Source organism: Pteronotus mesoamericanus, unplaced genomic scaffold (assembly GCF_021234165.1).
Source record: "Pteronotus mesoamericanus isolate MK-2021 breed Mesoamerican mustached bat unplaced genomic scaffold, CSHL_Meso_final contig_182, whole genome shotgun sequence".
Lineage (NCBI taxonomy): Eukaryota > Metazoa > Chordata > Mammalia > Chiroptera > Mormoopidae > Pteronotus > Pteronotus mesoamericanus.
Window position 1 is genome coordinate 15,316,480 of NW_026555078.1, and position 22,880 is coordinate 15,339,359.

Below are 22,880 nucleotides of genomic sequence, written 5' to 3' on the forward strand. Positions count from 1 at the left end.
CTAAGTCCCAGACCTTCATTAGCTGTCTGTCGTTGACCAAAAAAAAAAGAATGTGTGCTTGCTCACAGCACCTGGACTCTGTAAGAGGCTTGTGAAGCAAGTCAAAATAATTTTTTTTTTAATTTAAAACTGAAGACTCCTCCCAAGAAAGTGGAGCATAACTTCCCACTCCATAGGGTGGGCAGTACATAGTGACTCCTTCCTAAACAATGCAGTACAAAAACAGGCAATAATAATAATCATAATACCTTGACATTGGAGAAATCGGACAAATGCTACCTTAGCCAGGTGGTCAAGGGCAGCATCCTCAGTGATAAGCCATATTGATACAGTGTGATGAGAAGGGCACTTCGCCTCTGTGGTCTTCCTCCCCCAAACCCACAACCCAGTCTAATCATGAGAAACTCATCAGACAAACTCCAGCTTAGGGACAGTCTATAAAATGCCTGAGCAGCACTCTTCAAAACTGCCAAGGTCATCGAAAACTAAGAAAGTCTGAGAAATTGTCACAGCCAAGAAGAACCTCAATGTAATGTACTATCCAGAATGGGATCTTGGAACTAAAAAAGAACAGGTAAAAATTAAGGAAATCTGAATAAAGTATGAACTTCAGTTAACGCTAATGTATCCATGTTGGTTCATCATTTACAACAAATGTACCACACTAATGTAAAATGGTCATACTAGGGGAAACTATATATAGGGCATATGGGACTTCTCTGTATTCTCTTCAGATTTTTTCTATAAATCTAAAACTATTCTAAAATAAAAATTTATTTGTTACAAAATGAAGGCAAAGGTCTTAGGAGCCATCTCTGAAACAGCCCAGGCAGGTGGCTCTGGTAACACGTCTGGGAACACGACTTTACCTTTTCCTTCCCTCTGAAAAGACTTTTTCTCCTTGAGCAGCCGACCAACCTTTTCTCTTCCCACTCTATTGGTCCAAGTTCTGCCCCCTGAAATCTACAGAAAAATTCTGGAGTCTAGACTTTCCTCGAGTGTTTTGAGTTGTGCTTTATCAAACCAAAAGAGACCTGCAAATATCTTCCAGCCCCTAACCTTCATTTTCAGGACAAGGAAAACCTTCATTTTCAGACTCATGGGCAGGAAATTCATCCAGTCCCAGACACTGAAACCCAAGTTTAAAGCCCTTTCCTTTACAGAATGCTGCTCTTAAGAAGGTTAACACGTGTCCCTGGTTTGCTCTCTAGTGCACACACTGCCATTTCTTCACCATCCCCCGTAATTTGGGACATCCAGATTTTCCAGTGTCCTCCCAGGAAGAACCTCATCAGCTTGTGAACAATTCTCTTACCCTCTCCATTGTCCCCTCCAGAAGCAGTCAGGGCTAGGGACGTTCAAGAAAACAATGTCCCCTCCCTCCCAACGGCTCATGTCTCAAATCAAATAGAATCTCCAGATGAGAACTAGCCCATGTCATCCCATGGCACAGGGCTCCAGGTAGGTACACACCTTCCTTAAGCAAGCCTCAGATATGCACAGGCTAACTGTCACATGCATGAAGCACGGATCCTCATGCAGCCTTTAGCCAAAAGAAATGCCACGGTCAAAGTTACCATTATTCTATGGTTCTACTACATCTTCTTCTTATCTCTTCCAAAAAGCTTTTACTGACTGAGGAGGATTAAGGGAAGGAGCCAGGTAAAAACTACTATTCACTGAGATTGTACAAGTGCAATATACATATATACATATATATTACCCATTGACTCATTCAGTTAGCATTTATTGAAGGCCATGATGGGCCAGGAGTTGGGGAAAAAACTGAGAATACAAAGATCATAAGATACCTTCCAAGCCTTCAGTGATTTCCATCCAATAGGAAAGGCATTCATGTCAAAAACAAATTATAGAACCATGTGACAAGCTATGAAAATGTGACATTAGAAGGTAATATCCAATACCTTGTGAGGGAAGTATTCTTTGCCTATAACTATATGGTCCAAATGAGGAAGCTGAGGCTTCAAAAAATTAAGTACCTTATCCAAAGAAACAGGTTACTCAGTGATGAAGGCAGGGATTTGAAAGCAGGAAGACAGAGCTCCAAAATCCATACTTTTCCACTGTAATGGTCTTTCACAAACTAAGTTGTTGATGTGTGTTCTACAAACTGTGTCCCATGGTCAAATACATTTTAAAATGTAGAATACCACTTCTTCCTCTTAGAAATTCAAAATGCCCATATAACTAATAAAGGCTCTAAAAAGTCTTACAATAAAGTATGTGTTTAACCCAGTGTCCTAGACATAAGTGGTCACTGAAATACCTTTTTCCTGAACGCTTTTTTCCCAGAGAATACTTATTACAATATTGAGAATTAATGTTACAGGGACTATACTTTGGAAAACTCACCTCTGTATTCTGCTGTTACACTTAAGGTAAACAAATGCAGCTATCATGCCCCTGGTGGGGGGAGCGGGGAGGACCTAACTTGGACTCAAAAGGTTAGAAATGTGACAAAGCCTAAAATGTCCCTCTGAATAAGTACATAAGCCATTAGGCTTAACCTGGGACTTTGAGCTTAGATGACAAGAAAGTAAAGCCATATCTAGGGCTAAGGCCACTGCATTCATCTCCAAATTCTATTCTTTGTCCCAACAGCCTTCCGGTGTTCCCTAGCTAGCTCCCCAGGTTGGCCTTGACTTGCAGGAGGCCAGTAGAAGTTCTGGAGGCATTAAGCCAAAGAGGAGCCACTAGGAGAAGAGAAAGACACCTGGCAACACAAGTCAGGAAAAAGAAATGTGATAGGAAGGTGGCTGGGAAAAGGGAGTTCCTTGGAGAGAAGGGAAGAAATAAATGATGCCCTGTAGTAGCCGCTTTACCTTTCAGGTACGGCTCACGATCATGAAATATTACCAATAGCACCATATTTATTTCCTTTTTCTTATCAATCCCCCTCCATCAGTTTCTAAGCTATAGCATGTTGACATTTGGGCCAGCCAGTTGTTTGGTGGAGGAAGAGGACCACCCGGTGCATTGTAAGATGTTTAGGAGCATCCCTGGCCTCCGCCATATACCAGAACTATATGCCAGCGTCACCTCTCCCCCAGGTATAAGAACCAAAAATGTCTCCAGGCATTGCTAAATGTCCCATAGGGGGCAAAATTGACCACAGTTTTGAACCATTGCCCTAAATAGTCTTTGCTGTCTATCACCATCCCATGCTTCAAATAGTGATTAGACTACAAAACAAAGACATAACCTCTCCTGAATATTATTGCCTGCACCTTAAACTGCTTTCCAACAGGACGCCACTACTTATTGCCAGGTCATGTGACTTCTATTCATTCCCTAGGACCCATCTCATGTCTCACCACCTGCCACTTTGAATCAGCAGTGAGCCACCCTCTCCTGCCCTCACCTGCCACTCAGTCTACAGTGCTGTACAGCAGTGGTACATGACTGACTTCAATTGAGCATCTATGTATATTTGATTTTGTATTGTCCTACAATCCATTTTGAGTGAGCAAACATTGATAGAGCACACATGACAGTTCAGACACCATGCTGGTGCAATGGGACACAGAGACATAAGGGATCTTTCCCTTTATATACTTTGTGGGGAAGACAGGCCTAAAAGTTACAGCCCTACACAGCTGCTTGTCTTTTCTCTTCTGTGGGACCTCTGGAGGTAAAGGCAAAAGTCCAGCCTCCCTTTTGTGCCAACCACAGTGCTGAGCCCACAGTAAGTGCCCAAGAGATTGCACTGAACTGGAATCAGAGAGGAAGTTGAGCTTCTATGAGAACATATCTCCACTGGGCAACTTCTTTTATGATATGAGGGTAAAAGTAAATAGTAATTGGCATTATTTGGAAAAATAAAAAGATAGCAACCATTTGTAAGTTACCCTGTTCTTCCGTTTGTTACCTTTTGCTCTGTGAAATCCAAAAATCCATGACCACTGCTTAAATAGAGAAAATACAGGAAAGGAAAGGGGGAGGGGCCAAGAAACACAGTAAAACAATTAGGAAGTAATGAAGACTTTGCAAAAACATCTATCGACAGCAAATAGGCTAGGGAATACTTGGAAAATGTGAACACATACAAAATCAGCAAATTGTAAGAGTCTGCATTACTGAGTCCTTGTGGGGCTTTTCCTGACACTATCATTGTTTGAAAAGTGTTTGAACAGAGGGACAAAAGGAATGGGGGAGACAGGTAGAGGTATTCACATTCCTAAGTCAGAAAAAACAGGAGCCCTGAATGGCCATGGTTTGAGAAGGCTACTAGCATTAACCTTTAGAAGAAATAATAGAATAGACTTTAAGATGTTTAAACAAAAAAAGATAAATAGAGGTCATGTGGACCACAAGCTACAGAACACAGACACAGCTGCCATCTTGAGTCAGGAGGCAGAATCCACAAGTGTCAAAGCTCAGAGATGCCTGATAAATAGTAGCAAGGGTTATTCATGTTATTATTTTCACATTAAGAGTTCCTCTGTCCTTTTCCCTTCCTCTTCTTTGACCTCAAGTAGTAACATGCATGGTGTTTATATGCAAGCCTTGACAAGAACCAAATTGGTGGCTAAGAAAGTTCGCAAAGATTCTGTCCTTACTGTTTACTCGGGAAAACAGAGAGAGACCAAAGAGAGGGCAGCAAATGGAACGCCGGCCAGCCCGTTGCAAAAGAGCACCTCTGTCTAGAGTCCATATGCTTCTTTTTTTTTTCATACACTTCTAAATGCACATCAGGACATGTTCCACCCACCCTTTCCTTCAACCATGCTACAGCCCAGCCCACCCCATCACTGTTCTCCAGCAAAAAAAAATCTTTTCCTAGTCACCCTGCCCAGCCACCACAAACTCAGGAATCAGGGCAAACTGCCACTCAAAGCCTTCCCTAGGGTAGAATTGGTCCCAAGGGCCAACAGCCTATGTCAGGAAAATGAGGGGTGGCTATTTATACCAGGACGAGTTGAGAGTGCAGGAAGGGATCAAGACCATTCCTACAGCAGATGCTAGTCAACCTTAAGCACAGTGTTAAATAAACAACAAGAGACCTGTGAAAAGACAGCATTTCCTAAGCCAAGTTTAAACTCTGCCAAAGAGGCACAAGGTCCATGGCACAGTTAATTTTAGGCCACAGCTCTTGTCCATGAAGCCCTGAGAAAATTGGAGCTTCATGGAAGAGTTGCATCCACAGGCCCCAGGAAGATATGTGAGTCTACATGTGTGTACATGTGTACTAGTCTCAATTTAAAATGTATTCCTTTACTATGGGTCACTGTCAAAAAACATTTCTTTGAAAGTCACTGCTGTCAAGTAAACATCAGCAGAGTCTAACAAAGTTCTAGTCAAACTAATCATTCATTCATTTATTCTCTCATTCGGAAATATGTAGTGAGCACCTACCATGTATCAAGTCTCTGAGAATACAATGCCAATAGTCACAATAGCAGCTATTTCCACAGTTCTTGTAATATACTGGGCACACTTCCAATTTCCTTATATATGCTAATGAACTTGGCCATCACAACAAGCTAAGAGACAGGTTTATTATTGCAAACATCCTATTCAGAAGAAAAACTTGCCCCAGGTCACCTAGTTAGCAAGTACAGAGCTGGCCTTAGTACCCTGCAGTGTAGCTGCTGAGTCCCTGCTCCCATCCACGAAGCAACAGTGGGCAAGAGCTTACCTTATTACTCCAGACACATCCTTGTTACAGCGATGGATTGTCTTAATCTGAGGCCACTACAGATTTGAGCCACATTACTAATTCCCCTGGTCTAAATTTTTGGGGCTGGCTAGTCAAAGGGAGGCTTTTCCTTTGGCTTCCTGAGAAAACTGCCACGAGGGAGAATGGGCTGCCCAGGGCGTTCATCCCCTTCGGCATTTCTTGCCACACAAATCAATGGACTGGCTTTCCCTTGATATGAGTCATGTGCTTCAATGGCTATGAGCTTTATGGGCTGACAGCCTGAGGGTCAGTCCTGGGTCACAGGGACTTCAATGAAGAACTGCCCCTGAATAGCTATGTGCCCTTGAGTGAGCAAACATTGATAGAGCGTGCATGGTAAATAAGTTATCTTTCTCAGTTTCCTCAAATATAAAATAGGGATGACAATAGTATCTACCTCATAAGATTGTTGTTGTAAGGATTTAATGAAGTATATACATAAGGTGTTCAACCAATGCCTAGTATATAGTAAATGCTATCAAATGTTAGCTGATTACTGTTATTGATTGAGCACCTAGTAATACCAAGTTTATCATCCAGTGGGAGAAATACTCTGTAAGCAAGATTGTGCCTGCAGAATACTGTGCAGGGGTAGAGTTCAGGGAAGAGGAACTTTGCTCAGCCAGGAAACTTCATAGAAAAAGAAATTATCTTGAGATGAGTTCTAAATATTAACCAATGAGTGAAGAATGGAAGACAGAATGTTCCACCCAAACAGAGGGAACAACTTGGCAAAGACACAGAGGAAACTCATGTGCAAAATGTACAGGAATAAATAAAAATGTGTCAACACAGCTTCCCCTTATACAGGCACGCCCATGGGCAATGTCACTCAAAAAATCTCCAGCAAAAACTCCTGTGGCACAAGTTTTTCCGAAGTTGTTTCAGGTGTTGAACTATACTTGCAATGTGCATTTTATACAGACTCACTTCCAAGCAGGTAAAAACTTCAGTCCTAAAAGAAACTTAAAAGAAAAAATATATATAGTCCCTAAATACATTAAAAATAGGCCTCTCTCTCATAATGCCAGACATGCCTAAGAAAAGTGGTTCTCAAAGTGTGGTTCCCAGGCCTGGGAAATGCAGATTTTTGGCCTCGCCCAGGCCTATTGACTCAAAAATTCTGGATGTGGGGCCTGGACATCTGTGTTTGATACCTTAGAGAAACTTCCCAAGAAGAAAACAAAGATAAAAGAAACAGCAGTGTGGGCAACAGCTCAGGTGAGGATCTGTGTTCACTGTACCCACAGCTGACACTATCTGACACAGCAGCTAAAGAGCTCGGGCTCTGTAAGCCCTTAGCCCTGGGTTTGAAACCCCACATTGTTTCTTGACGGTTGCCACTTCCCTTAGCTTATGCATCCTCACTTGCAAGATAGGGATAATACTTCCTCACTCTTAAGGTTGATCTGGAGACGGTCCCTGCAAGGCCCTTAGCCCAGATCAGCTCCTCAAGTGCCAACATGCTAGAAGGAAAACTCAAGAAAACCCATCCTCCCCACGAGCATTAACACCTCTTGAGTCCTAACAGCCTTTAGAACAACATTCTTCAAATGGGGTACACATCTTCTTGGGGGTGGGGTACAAGCAAACTTGGTTTAAGGGCAAATCCTGATTTCCTTCATACTCTCCCAGAATTGCTCTGCCTGCGGTTGAGGCTCAGGCAAGATCTCTTCCCCACCCCCATCTTCTTTATTTCGTCCACCCACTAAACTCAAATAAAGACACAGTTTTCACTCATCCCAAATCTTAATATGATGTGTGCTGGAGTACAAACTTCCAGGGCTCCAAGCACGGGGGTCAATAAAAATGTTGAGGTTGTACATGTCTCTAATGAGTGGGTAAAAAATCCACTTGCAAGTGAACAACTCAAATGACTGGTTACAAGTTCTTTTCCAAGTCAGATGGTTTCCAATAATCCAAGAACACCTAATTAAGCTGTCAGCTGATAGAGCATTAAAAATAATTTTTGATGATAGATCACTATGTGTTTTTTTTAATATATGACTTGGAAGTAGCTCAAACAATTCAAATGTAACAATATTCCTTACACTTCCATTTACTTATGTGAACAATGTGTTCAGCATTTATGTCTTTTTAAAACTGAAGTATTATTCTGACAGTAACCAGAGGGGAGGGGGGAGTGAGATAATGGGGAAAAGAAAGGGAAAGATCCTCACGGAACAGGTATGAAGGACCCACAGACAAAGGCAAAAGGGGGTGGGACTGAAGGGCGGGAGGTGGGGGTGGGGAGGGCGAGGGAAAGTGGTTGCAGGAAAATGGAGGCAACTGTACTTGAACAACAATAAAAAAAAGAAAGGAAAATAAATTGAGGTATAATTGAGATATAACATTATATTAGTTTCATTTCAATGTAATAATTCAATATTTTTATATATTATGAAATGATCACCGCAATAAGTCTAGTCAACATCCGTCAGCACTATGTCTTAATAAACAAAAAAAGGCTTGCAACCGATGCCAAACTTAGACTCATTCTAGCAATAAGTCATATTCACCCACAGATACATAAAATAATTTTTTAAAATCCTATCCATCTCATAGCAGATATATTTTCAATGACTTTCACTTTAATGTTTAACAATTACATATCAAAATGTATAATATATTTATGTTGTTTTTAAATCATATAATAATTTTAATAATTCAATACAGAAGATATGTTTCAATTCTTAAATCCTTTTAGTCACGTGACTGTTTTAAAACACTTTTCATTTATACATATGTTTTTGCTGCAGAATAAATATGATACAGAAATCAATAAAAAACTATCAAGCATAAAAATATACTATATTAAGGCAAAATTCTTTGGGGAATGTGGAATAAAAATGTAAGTTCAAGGAGAAAAGGAATTATGTAAAAATTCTGACTATTAAAAAAAGCTTATTTTTTTGTAGCTTTAAACAGAAGGTAATAGTATCAAATCACCATTATATTTAGACTTCATTGGGAATTTTTAAAAAAGGAATGTAAAGGTTTATCTTTTGGTGTCAATATGCCAAAAATTATATTCTTCGTAACTCTGTAAAGTTATAATGAAAATTGCAGAGACCAAGTTAAAAAATGTGCAAGGAGGTACACTCTCTTGCAAAATTCTTTCAAGAGATATGCAAAGTAAAAATTGTGAGTCCTCTGCTATGGAAAACCTCCTCCTTACTCTCCTCTGTCATCAACAAGTGAACATATTAAACAGAAACGACCTTCTCAGTGCTGTATTGGATGTTATGAGGCATTCCAAAGAGGTAGCAACTTTACCTCTGTTTTCAAAGACTCACCATCTAATTGAGCCAACCAGGGGGAAAAAAAAAATGTGAAATAATTTAGGCATGCGGTAGACAGTGGTCTTTCCCACACGGTATTCATGTTCTCCTGTGTCTTTGCTAAGTGAATCCAAATTGTATTCAGGGCAGCAGTATGCCAGGTAAATACTCATTTTCTCAGCCTCCATTCTCATTAGAGGTAGCATGTGACAAAATTCTAGCTGATGAGACATAAGTGAAGACCTGGGGACGTCTGGGCAAGCTTTTGCTTTCCTAATAAAACCATATAGGTGGCTCTGCCTGTCCTTTTACTTTCTTCTTCCTAACTTGAATGCTGATTCAATGCCTAAAGCTACAGCATTTATGCCAAAACTATAAAGCAATGAGCATGAAGACAAAAGCCAACATACTAAGGATGGTGACATGGCCATATGGAAAGGTCCTGGATCCCTGATGGCCTTGTTGAGAAGTAACCTAATGCCAACAAAAGTCTACATCCAGATCACTCACTATATTGAATATATGTGACACACTTCTACTGCTATAAATCACGCTAGTTGGATATTCTAGTTACTTTTACTACATAACAAGCTTCTTCAAAACTTGGTGACATAAAATAGTCATTTAACTAAGCTCACAGACTCTGCAGGTCAGGAACTCAGACAGGGTTCTGCTGGAATGGGTTCTCTCTACTCCACGATGCCTGAGGCCTTCACTCAGGAGACGCAGGCAGCTGACAGTGACTCAAACGCCAGGGAACTAGAACAGCTGGGCCTGAAGTATCTGCTTCCAGACTGGTTTCTTCACTCATGTGTCTCATACCTGAACTGGGATGACCAAAGACTAGACTCAGATGGGACTGTTGACCAGAGTCCCTACACAGGTGGCCTCTCAATACCGTGTAGGCTTCTCACAGCACGATGGCTGCATTTCGGGGGCAAACATTCTGAGGGACCTGAAAAAAAGTCGTGTGGTTCTTTATCACCTAGCCTCATGCTGGAGCTATGAGTACTGCATGTCTACAGTACTCAGTTGGTTGAAGCAGTCACCAGGTTCAAGGAGAGGTGACACAGACCCTCACTCTCTATTGCAGCCATTTTTTTTTTAAACCATCACATGGATTGAGGTTTTCTCCTTGCAACCTAACACATTCCTAACAGATACAATGGATGGTAATAAGATAGAGTAAACATGAAGTTGAACAGTGCAACTATGCTGTTGAACTCAAAGGAGGAAAAAATACTAAGAGACAAGTAGTCGAGAAAGCCTTCATCTTAAACAAAATGCTGTTTGAAGGCCTAGAACTGCAAGGCCTTGAATAAAATGGCAAGAGGATTGCAGCACTACTGGTGTCCACCCCAATGCTAGATATGAGTTCAAATGTTAGCTTTCTATTCACAAGCAAGATGGCTTTGGAAAATCCTAGCTGAGCCTCAGTTTGTAAATCAGCAAAATGGAGAATACATGTCAGGGTTGAGGAGAGACCTAAGCAAAATAGCTAGAGAAGGGCCTAGTGTGGTGCATGACACTCATTAAAAGTGTTCACCAAATGCCGTGCATTGGTTCATTCAAAGAACTTAGGCATGTGGGAAGAGGGAATGAGCATCAACAATAAAATTGACAGTCAGTATTCCTCAAACCTAAATTAGAGCCCCAAACCTTCCTTATGGACTCCACAAGCTTTACTGAATTTATGTAGTGCAAAGCTTAGAGGACTTAGACCAATTTTCCAGGAGGATAATTGGAACAGACTTTAGAAGGTCTTCTGATGTTCAGGCTAAGGTTAAGTCTTTTGCCTACAAAGCTCATCCCCACTTTGCTGCTCCTTTGGAAAAATCAGTAGTATTTCTCAGGAGAGGTCTACCATCCCAATCTGGAATATATTTTCTAAATATTAGATCTGAATCAATTTATGTTATCTGTAAATGCATTGGGCCACAATCTTCCTGAATGGATTAAGTCAGACTTTCTACCTTTAGCAGCTGGCTTATTCAGTCCAATCCCTTTCTATAAATACCTGGGTGCACTTGTGTTAAAGTAGAACTCTTTCGTCATCTGATTGTCTCAGCCTAGATGAAAGAGGGATATGGGAAAGAGGATGAAAAATTGGGCTACAGAGAGGAGAGACTTCATTGCTCTGATTTGCTCATCAGCTATTTTCAAAGACTCCTAGATCTATAGCTGACGGGGTACAGGAGAAAGCCAAGAGGTTCTAGCCCTTTCTCGGCACATTAACCTTGAGAAGTTGGCAGCTGTTTGGGGCTCGGTGGAGCCACTTGGACTCTTTCCTATTATTTCTTCCACTGAAAGTTTCCTTTTCAGAATCCCACGTCTCAGCCTCTCTGCTCATAACATAGGCATACTGACCCCAGTCTCCAAGGCAAGTAAGGAGAGGTTTCCCCTGGTCTTAAAGCTCTTGAGTAAAATTAAATTTTCATATCTCATACCTATTTTCTTTAATTCCCAAAGAAGGGGACACTGAGCTTTCAGAATACACTGATCAAACTCCTTCGGAGCTCAAAGCACAAAGAAGAAATAGGTCAGAGTCAGATTAAGGGGTGGATCCCTCATGCAGCTGCCGGATGCACTGATACAGAAGGAAAAGGTGCCCAAATATCTCCGGGGAGCTAGTGTATCACTGGAAACCTAAAGCGGCAAAGGAAACAACGTCTCTTCCAAACTTCTCTGCAAAAGTAGAGTGTATGGTTTAAGGAATACGGTAAGATGACCCTGGAGACACACCTAAGACCCAAAAGGGCCACACTTTCAACAATGAGTATTTGTTATTTTAGGATAGCCAATATCTAAATATTCTCCCTGTTTTGAGGTTTCTACCAATAGTCTTCCTTCTCCATTCCTCCACTCATGATCCCAGTTTTCAGCTCCTCCTCCAAATTAAAATTGAACAAATATTTTATTTGAACAAATATAATTGATTCAAGGTAGCAGGAAATTATCAACAATTTATCAAGATTCCCACATGTATCAGTCTAGGCACTTGTCCCAAGGGTCTTAGAGGATTACAAAAACCTACCTGTGCAAGTTTCAGGCACCAAGAGGCTGTAACAGGGTGCTGAGCTAGAGATCCCCAAAAATCCCAAAGCCCCCACAGCTATCACTTTGGGGATAAGGGAAGCAGAGCAAGGCCCCTGAGAGCTACTTTGCATATCTGAAGAACTTGGCCAGTGTTTTAGTAATGTTAATGAGCTGTGGCGGCGCAGAGCCAGGGAGATGGGCGTGCCTCTAACCCTGGAGGAGATGTAGCCGGAGGGGCTTTCCTGCTCCTGAGAGAGCGGCTTGGAGTAGAGGTGGCTTGCTCCTACATCAAGGGGCCAAGCTTGCCCAGACTAACAATGGCAGCCGAAAAAGGCAGAAGAAACCAGACAACTGGCAGGTATAGTCCAGTGTAGGAGGAGTTGGAAATGGTGTTACAGAGGAAGATCCATGCTGAGATTTAAACCCAGACGTGGCAGCCAAAGTGTATTAAGCATACACTTTGAGAGCAGATAGGGAGCATTCTTTCTCTCTCTCTCTCTCTCTCTCTCTCTCTCTCTCTCTCTCTCTCTCTCTCTCTCTCTCTCTCTCTCTCTCTCCCTCTCTCCCCCCCGTCTCCTCCCCTCTCAGCCACACTCTCTCTGAGCCATGCTAGAGCTCTGGGCCATGTGGGAAGGAGAGGAGAACAGCCATGAGAGGGTCTCTCTCTTGCTCTTCTTGACCATGTAGCTGGGGAAGAAAAAGCCTCTTGACCATGTAGCAGCAGTGCGTGGTCTCGGCCACATGGTTTGAAAAAATGCAAAAAGACTCCCACTGGCCCGCCATGAGGAGGTGCCACCCAGCTTTGGATTAAGAACGGGAGCCTAGCTGAGCTACTGACTTCTATGTTCTTTTCCTGAAATACGGTACTCCTGACTGGCCTGGTTTGGCAAGAGGAAGCAGGACTGTATGTGTGCTTGTGGGTGTTTTAAAGGGACTTTGGAACTTAACAGCAATATTCTGCCATTATTCTGAACCTGTACAATTTTTTAATAAATAGTTCCTTTCCTTTTTGCCACACTCTGGCATTGAGAGCCACAGTTCTTATCAGCAGTGGGCAAAAAGAACCCAGAGTAGTAACACCCACAGAGGGGTTCTGTTATGGGGTCCCTGCGATCTCTGTGGCAGCCAATGGGGAGCAGCATCTCCTGGCCTTGCGCCTGAAACAATAGAAGAGAGGAAAGTATTCATCAAGTATTTTCAAAGGCAATTTAGATGTGATGACTAAGTGGGGCTTATCTCAGAAATGCAACGACATTCAAATATCCATCAATGTAATTCACCATATTAACACAACTAAAAAAAGAAAAATATAATTATCTCAATGGCCTCGGGGCTTTTGGGAGTTTAGGAAAGAGTGACCCAGACAAGGTAGCAGCCACTTCTGTCTTCGCCACTCTCCCAAACTCCCCAATCCTCCTACCACCCCCACCACAGAATAATAAGCTGGGGTCTACCATACCTATTGAATAACTATGCAACATTATGTACAAAATAGGGAAAAATTGGAGAAAGTACATACGGAGTCATGTATCAGGGAAAATACAAAACTACAGGTCAAGTGGTTGTCCTGAAGAAAATCAGATGAGAAAATAAAGACAGAAAGTTTCCTAGTACAGGAATTCTGGAAATTTCTCTATTAGAAGAACTTTGTCATTCAAATATAGTCAGTCTTTAAGATGTGCTTATGAGGATTCCAGGTTATATCTCATTTTTGAATACTTTGAATACTGAAGAAATACTTGGATTCTATCCCTTCTGGTCAGTTCATAGATTCTTCACTTTTTAGTTACACCAAATCTTGCAAAAGTTTGTGTTCTGTCACTCTAAGAGAGATCTTACAGAAACTTAAAACCTCAAAATCTATTGATAACAAAGGAACAACTAAACTGGCTGGTTTGGGTCTTGCCAGAGCTTTTGGAATACCTATTAGAGGTATATACAAAAGGTAATAGCACTCTGGTATAGGCAGATCTCTAGCAGTATTTTGAGGGCCGGTCAGCTCACTACTCCACTCCAGCTGACCTTTGGGTATAGACACCATACTTGCAGAATTGGCCATCGATAAGCCACTTTTCTATGGATATTCAGAAATTGATCAGCTCTTCATGATCTTCAGAATTTTGAGCACCCCCAATAATAAAGTGTGGCCAGAAGCAGGACCTTTATAGCACTATAGGAATACGTTTCCCAAGTTGAAATCAGGGAACCTAGCATCCCATGGCAAAAACTTGATTGAAAATGCCTTAGATTTGCTTTCACAAGTGTTAGTTTATGATTCAGCCAAACAAGTTTCTGGCAAAATGGCATTGAACCATCCATATTTTAATGATTTGGACAATCAGATTAAGAAGATGTAGCTTTCTGACAAAAAGATTCCACATGTTGTATCAAGAACAGAGAGTGATATTTTTACTGTTAACTCTAAATTTGTCTGGTGTATTTTTCTTTTCTTTGTTGTATACTTAAGCTTTACTTTATCTTCTCATTTTAAAAGTGGAATTATACATGTAAATATTGTTTTATATGAGTTTAAATATAGTAATTCTGTGTGTATGTGTAGGACTCACTATAACAACTATCCATTAATATAAATAAACTATAAGCCTAGTACTAATAACAGGAATGGGGAAATTTTCTTAACAAAAGAAAACTTCCTCAACCCAATCCAGAGTATGTCTGGAAAATCTACACCCAAGATCACATATATAGTGAAACACTGAATGCTTTCTCCTTAAGATCAAGAACAAAGCAAGAATATCTGCTCTCACCATTTTAGTCAACCCAATACTGAAAGATCTAGCTAGTTTAATAAGGCAGTAGAATAAATAAAAGTCGTCCATATTTGAAAAGAAGTAAAACTGTCTTTGTCACAGATGGCATGACTGGCTATATAGAAAATCCTAAGATGTCTGCAAAGGAGCTGATTTTAGCAGGGACACTGGTCACAAGGTCTATATTTAAAAAATAGGAAAATAGAATTTCTGAATGCTATTTGGAGATTGAAGAATTGGAAATTGTAATAAAATAGATACTGTTGATTTAAAAAATAACATCGTGTTAGTTCTCGATTGCTGCATAAAGAATTAGCAGCTTAAAACAACAAACGTTTATCATCTCACACAATTTCTGAGAGTCAGAAATCTGGCAGCAGCTTCAGCAGGTGGTCCTTCAGCCCAGGATGTTACCTTCAAGATGTCAGTGAAGGTTGCTGTCATCTGAAGGTTTGACTTGGGCTGGAGGACCCATTTCCAAGACCCTTCATTCACAGCTTACTGACAGAGGCCTCAGCCCCTCATTCATGGAGGTCTCTGTTCTTCACCATACTGGCCCTTGCAACAGATCAGTTCCCATGTCTTTCAGAGCCAGCAATGCAAGGAGAGCAAAGAAACAACTATGGTGCTTGTCATTACCTAGTCTCAGAAGCAGCATTCCACTTCTGCCATATTCTATTGCTCACACGGACCAGCTCTGGAACAATATGTGTATGGGAGTTGGAACAGAGGGCCGGCTGTTATTGGAAGGCATTACTATCAGAAGGGAAGGACCTCCCTGGGAGTTGACTTCAGGCTGGCTACCACAAATACCATTTATAATAATAATATCGAAAAACATAAAACACTTAGGGATAAATTTAACAAAACATGTTAAATCTCGGAATGATAAAATAATCACTGAAAAAATTAATGAGGATATACACAATGTTTATGGATTGAAAGACAGTTTTGTTGAGATACAGGTATTCAATGTAATCTCAAGCATAACATCACCAGGTTAGGTTTTTTCTTAATAGAAATTGACAAACCGGCAATAACATTTATGCATTAATGTTAAGGACTTAAAATAGTCATAGAAGAAATCTTTGAAAAAGAAGAACAAAGTAGTGGACTTAGACTACCTCCTACACTACATCCTAAAATAGTATAAGAACTCATTTTAAGATTTACCATAAAGCTACCAATAATGAAGTCAGTGTGCCATTAACATTGGATAGACATAGAGGTCAATGGAACAGAATAAAGAGTCCAGAAATAGACCTACTCATATATGGTCAATTAATTTTTGACAAAAATGCCAAAGTAATCCAATGTGAAAGGATTTTCAACAAATGTTGCTAGGACAATTGAATATCCCAGGAATAAAATGACCCTTGAATATTGCCTTACACTATAAACAAAAATTAACTTAAAATTGTTCTTTGGCTTAATTAGTAATGCCAAACTAAAAACTTCTAAATGAAAATATGGGAGAAAAATGTTATGACCACAGTATAGGCAAAGAATTCTTAGTACACAAAAAAGCACATATTCTAAAAAGAAAAACTTGACAAATAGGACTATATCAAAATTAAAGCTTCCTGGTCTTTAAAAGATGGCATTAAAAATGGAAGAAAAGGCAAGCCATAAAATATACATATGCAGTAAATATACCTGACAAAAAGGCTTGTACCTGGAATATACAAAGAACTCATATAGCTCAATTATAACATATTACCTTCATTAAGAATAGGAAAATTTTTGAACAAGCACTTCACAAATGAGGAAATATAAATGGCAAGTATGCAAATGAAAATATACTCAACATCATTGTCATTGGGGAAATGCTAATTAAAACCATGAAGTATTACTACCACCAGCTAGAACTAAAATTAAAAAGAGAAACAATACCAAGTGTTGGCAAGATTGTGGAAGAAGTGGAATTCTCACACTTTGCTAGTAGAAATGAAAATAAATTGGCACTTTGGAAAAATTTGGCAATTTTTATAAAGTTAAATATTCCATTACTGTATGACTGAGCAATCCCCTAGGTATTTACACAAGAAAAATGAAAATATATGTCTGCACAGACTTGTAAGTGCTCATGACTTTTTCATAACTTTTATTCATAACAACTCAAAGCCAGACACAATCCATAAGTCCAACAAGAAGTGAACAGGAAACACATTGTGTTACATTCCTACAACACAAATTCAGCAGTAAAAAGGAACAAACTAGTGACATAAAAATATGCAATGGATCGTTCACACAAACATTATGCTGAGCGAAATAAGCCAGACACAAAAAAATATATAGTGTTTCGTTCCTTTTATAGAAACTGCAGGAAAGACAAAGTTAAGCAAAGATGATATGAAGCAGAGCAGTGCTCACCGAGAGCGAGGGGAGGGGATTGACCACCAAAGGCCGGCAGGGAACTTGATGGAAATGTTACACTTCTTGACTGTAATTGTGCTTATATCAGTGTGTATATTTGTTGAAACTCATTACACTGCACACTTAAAATGAGTACACTTTATTATGTATGTTATGGCTCAATAAAATTAATTAAAACATTGTTAAAGAAATACATTCACGGGGTCAAAAAAACAGTAAATAGTACCAAAAAGTGAGACATTGAAAAATCAGTCCTCTCCCATACCAAATGTCCAGACCTGCAAAAACCCCTTACTCGCTACCCAAATGTGACCTCTGTGTCCCAGTGATTTTATGTTTATTAGAAAATTCCCTATGTACATACACCTGGATATTGGTATTTGTATATGGGTCTGTATGTAAGCATACATTCGCAAACACACACATGTACTTTGTGAACATGCACGTAGACATCTTTTATATTACAGCAGGTGCTTTTGGTGCCTAGTATCCCATCTGATCAGACCAGCTTGGATTTTTGCTGCCATTCCCCTGGACAGCCCCTTTCTGGCACACTGGCAGAGCCCCACTTGGAACACTAGGGCTTTCTCCAAAATCTAACGCAGCTGGAAGTAAGAGGCAGTTAAGTCTCTGAAACCACCTTAACCAATGCAGGATGGGTTTCGTTAATAAATGCCCAGCTTTCCTTTTTAGCAATAGACAGACAGTTCTGGGAAACAGACATTCTGTTTTTCAAACATCTGGACTAATTTGGGCTTCCATTATGTATAGCAACAACTCATTAATATACCCTTTATTTGAATTTTCTGTCTCACTCTTTTCATTCCTCCATTCATTTTTCCTGGGATCACTTCCCATGTAAACTGCCTGCACCCAGATCCTTTTCTGAGGCTTTGATTTCAAACCAAGACATGCACACACCTTATATTTTCACTTAATGTATCTTGCAGGTTACACCATATCAACACATAACATCTGCCATGTTACATCCCATGGCTCTATGTACTCCACTGTATGAATACACTTTTTATAACCACCCCCCCACCAGTAGATATTTAGGTTGGTTGTAGTCTCTTGCTATTGCATACAATGTTTTAAAAACATTTCTACGCACACATATTTGCAAGATAAATTCCTAGAGATGGGATGAATAAGGCAAAGGGTGATCATGGTGGTCTTTAAGTAGGAAGCATTCCTTATATGATTCAACTGTAAAATCTTACCTTTACAGTTACAAATCTAATGTGTAATGATGCACAGCTATCCCTCTCAGAGTTGCAAAACTGTAACCCTATATCCTGAGGGTCCCTCTGCTCAACTCTCTAACTCCCCTTTTCTATGTGACCAATCTGCTATCTTGCTGTGAACTCAAATACAATCAGGAGGAGCCCCTGAAACTGAGGGAGTGAGACTAGGAGCTAAAACAGAGAAATGGAAGCAGAAATAGAAATAGACATATAACCACTCATTGATCGCCAGGAAATTTATAAAACAGTTCTCATATTCACAGAAAGAGTGGAAAACACTGATCTAGGAGTCAGGAGGTCGAGGTCCTGGGTTCTAGCCCTCTCTCAGCTAAACCAAGAGCTGTCCTTGGATAAAGTACCAGTCTCCCTCTGCCTCAATATCCTCATTTCTAGAGTAAATGGATAGCCTTTCTGAAGCCCTCTTCACTCTGATATTCCTAATTTCTTCAGTCCAGACAGTCCACAGAAAGGGCTACCTTATACTCAGTTCAAGTAATGATCAGCTCCCATGGAATGATTCCAAGGTGTCAACCAAGCCATCGTCTATTAAAACAAAAACAAACAAACAAAAAAGGCCTCCTCTCTCAGCCATAGGTGGATCCTAGAAACTACAGTGAGCAGTCTCCCACTTTAAACCACAACCAAAATGCAAATACATGGAGAACAGATGCAAATATCCCTGAAAACAGGGAACCCTTTTTCCTTGCAACATTCTGCAGGACTGGAGTTCTAAGGACACACTTTGGGAACAGGACACCCCGTGGGCAGCTGGAGCTCAGGCTTTCAAGTCAGGAAGACGTGAACTCAAATCCTAGTTCCTTCTATACCTTAGCTATAGGGCCTTGACTAATTCTTCTGCAGGAATAAGGCAAATAAGGCCCTTCTGTGGGGCTGCTGTGAGAACTAGAAGAAATGTAAAATGGTGAACTTGTATCTCATGCTGAGTGTTAGTTTCTGAAGTTGTGGTAAGACAGTCCAATGAAGTGGTGGGGGGCCACGTTACCTTTGGGAGCCACGTTAACCTAGATCACAAACACACACATTTCTAAGAGCTATCTACTTGCTATAGACTGAATGTTGGCATCTCCCCAAAAATTTACATGTTAAATCCTAACCCGCAATGTGGTGGTCTTAAGAGGTGGAAACTTTGGGAGGTGATTAGGTCTTAAGGGGCGGGCTCACATGAGTACAATTAGTGCTCTCATCAAGGAGACCCCAGAGAGCTCCCTAGCACAGCTGCAATGTGAGGACAAGTAGGAAGACAGCCAGCTATGAACCAGGAAGCAGTTTCTCACCAGACACCAAATCTGCTGGTGCCTTGATCTTGGACTTCACAGTTTCCAGAGCTGTGAGAAATTAACTTTTGTTTATAAGCCACCCAGTCTAAGATGTTTTTGTTATAGCAGCCCCAACAAACTAATACTAACACTATATACTGATTTTTCACCATCTATTTAACTGTTCTGTTGCTATGAATATTTAGGGTATTTCCAATGCTTTACTTTTATCAATAATGTGTCAATAAATATCTCTATATGCTTATCTCTGACGGCATTACTTAATCGGTCCAAACTATATGTTAGACAACCAGAACTTTCTGGAAGAAGCACGGGGTAGAGAATAACTACACAAGACACAGCATACCCCAAATTCACCCAAAAGGTATTTGCTGAGCTTCTAGATACCAGGTGCTATCCAGGTACATTTCATATCTCCTCACAGCGCTTCCTCAAATGCGTGCAGGCATGCATCCTTTCATACAATGAATGTGGTTTTGTCGTGTAAATTCAATTGTTAAGAAATGGGAGAGAAGAGACAAGAGCTGCAGTTAAAATATCGGGCTGGCCAAAATTTCATTTGGTTTTCTCCATAAGATGGCTCTAGTTGTCTTTAACTTCCTTTGAAACAATATTGTTAGATTATATTGTGAAGCTGTAAGGATTAAAACAAAACAAAAAAAATAAAATAAAAACTGTAGACCAGACATTGAAACTTCAGTTCAAGCTCTTCTAATTATTTGCTGCTTGAGTGTTCTGAATTCTAGTTCTATTATTTGTTATGTTAGATGATTAAAGATTACAAAAAAAATCAAGATTGGTGAATTTTTGTGTAGTCATTTTAATATTGAAGATGGAAGAAAATAAGCAACACTTTCAACATATTATACTTTGTTATTTCAAAAAGGTAAAAACGCAACTGAAATGTTAAAAAAGATTTGTGCAGTGTAGGGAGAAGGTGCTGTGACTGATCAAATGTGTCAAAAGTGGTTTACGAAGTTTCGTGCTGGAGATTTCTTGCTGGACAATGCTCCATGGTTGGGTAGACCAGTTGAAGTTGATAGCAATCAAATTGAGACATTGATTGAGAACAATCGATGTTCTACCATGCAGGAGATAGCCAACATACTCAAAATATCCAAATCAATAAAGTTATTGGTGAAAAAATTTTAATGTGTATTTTATTTTATAGAAAAAACTAAATGGACTTTTTGGCCAACCCAATATTACTATGCCTCAGCCTACCATGGAGGGGAGGCAAGAAGAACCTCTTCAGAGAAGTGTAAGGAGAGGACAGAACCATCTGGATTTCACAGGACCCCAAATTGATTATGAAGCATCTTGTTTCCTTCAGTCATCAACACATGAGTCCAGCCACCTAGGGGCAGTTTCAACATAATGTATTCAACTCCTCAACTATTTACCGAGCATCAATTAGAGCCAATAATAACTTTCCTGTCACTTACTAAGGCAGAATAGAATAGAGGTTAGGGGTGCAGGCTCTGCCTTTAAAAGAATGCGGTCCATCTATAGGGAACAATCTGTAGGACAATAAGAGACAAAAGTAAGGTGCAAAACTATATAGGAAAGGGCACCACCATATGTATAAAGCAGAGGGGGTATGTATACTTCATGCATAATGTACCTCTGGAAGGACTTATAAAAACTGGAGAGAGTAGCAGTGGATAGGGATGAGACTAAAGAAATAAGCAAGGAAAAATCATTGGCATGTTATGTCCTATAGTTTGGACTCTGTGTCCTGATCACTATGGGGTGACATTCAAAGATAAATCAGGGGAGAGATATGATTAGATTTTTGTGCGAAGAATAGGTTAGAAGGCAAGAAAGGCAGGGGAGACCCATGAGGAGGACGTAGGAGGAATCCATATTTGAAAGTAAGAGGGACTGAATTAAGAAATTAGGAGTAGGGATAAAAAGGAGTAAAGAAAATGAGTTTTAGAAGTTTTAAGAAGAAAGAATTGGCTGAACCTGATGCTGGGGTCTGTCTGCCTTCCCCAAAGGAGAGGAGGTAGAGAGAAGTATAGGGAGGACAGGTCCACAAAAGAGACAAGGGCTACGGGCTTTTTTGGAAGGTGGGACCCATATAGACTTCACAGAAGTGGTTTTAATTTCAAATGTACACATTGCAAAAGGTGGAGGACACTCTACCAACTGGCATTTGGGAAAGCGCACACAGGAGGAAAGGGACCACCTCACATGTGAAGGCAGAGAAATGGAAAAATGTAGGTCACATTCAGGGTGCAGCACATGGTCTGATTTGGCTAGAAGATGAAGTGTTAGGGGCAGCTGTGAAACGTAAGGTTGCAAAGGTACACTGGAAGTCCTCAAATGCCAAGAGACATATATCTGCAGATGCTTAGGAACACAGATATGAGAGTTTAATGGGATCAGAGACATGTTTTCTCCCCAAGACCTCTAGAAGTGTTTGGATCCCAGGGATACCAGAGCAGGCTCTCAGGAGAAAAGCTAAGTGTCCAGATGAGAGAGGTAACTTTATTCTCTGGGCAAGAAACCATATCATGTCTTCTGAGCCTGGATCCCCTCCTCCTGTCTCCTGCAGAGCCCAGGACAGGAGATGAGATGGATCCTCACACAGGCACCTGCATCTGGAGGAGTTTCCCCAGCTGCGACCCCATAAGGACTCCCCAACCTTGGGGAATGGGGAGCTGGCTGAGTTTCCTGGTATGAGCCTGGCTCCTCTCAGCATCTCCTGCTGTGCCTAAACAGCACCTTGCTGCAGCCGACAGGGGATGTGTCCCTGCTGCTTGAGTTAATTACAGTAATTATACCTGCTCCCTCTTTGGCTCTGGCTCCCTTTGTTCCCAGTTTTCTGCCCGCTCATTTGCAAATCTAATCACTCTGTGGATTGATTTTTTGAAGGAAAAAAAAAGAGAGATGGCGTGGAGAGACAAAGATATGGAGCAAAAAAAATGTGGGGGAGAAAAAGTGGGGGTGGGAGAGGGCTGGGAAGGGGTTAGGAAGGCGGACACGAGCTTCAGCGAAGGGGAAGAGCTGTGAGAGCAAGCTGGGCTCCTCTCCTCTGCTGGGGAGTCCCAGAGCCACCGCTGAGGTCTGGAAGGTAACACTGTGGAGACCACGGTCCCCACGGCCCCCAGGCCTTTCCTCAGAGTCCCAGACGTCTCCCCAGACCTAGCTGGTTTGGCACAAAT

General features: G+C 40.7%; 1 pseudogene; it reads left to right on the top strand.

Annotated features, from left to right (window-relative positions):
- LOC129066075 (cyclin-dependent kinase 1-like) overlaps positions 1–14,375 on the top strand; it is a 39,185-nt pseudogene extending 24,810 nt beyond the window's left edge.
- The last annotated feature ends 8,505 nt before the right edge of the window (positions 14,376–22,880 follow it).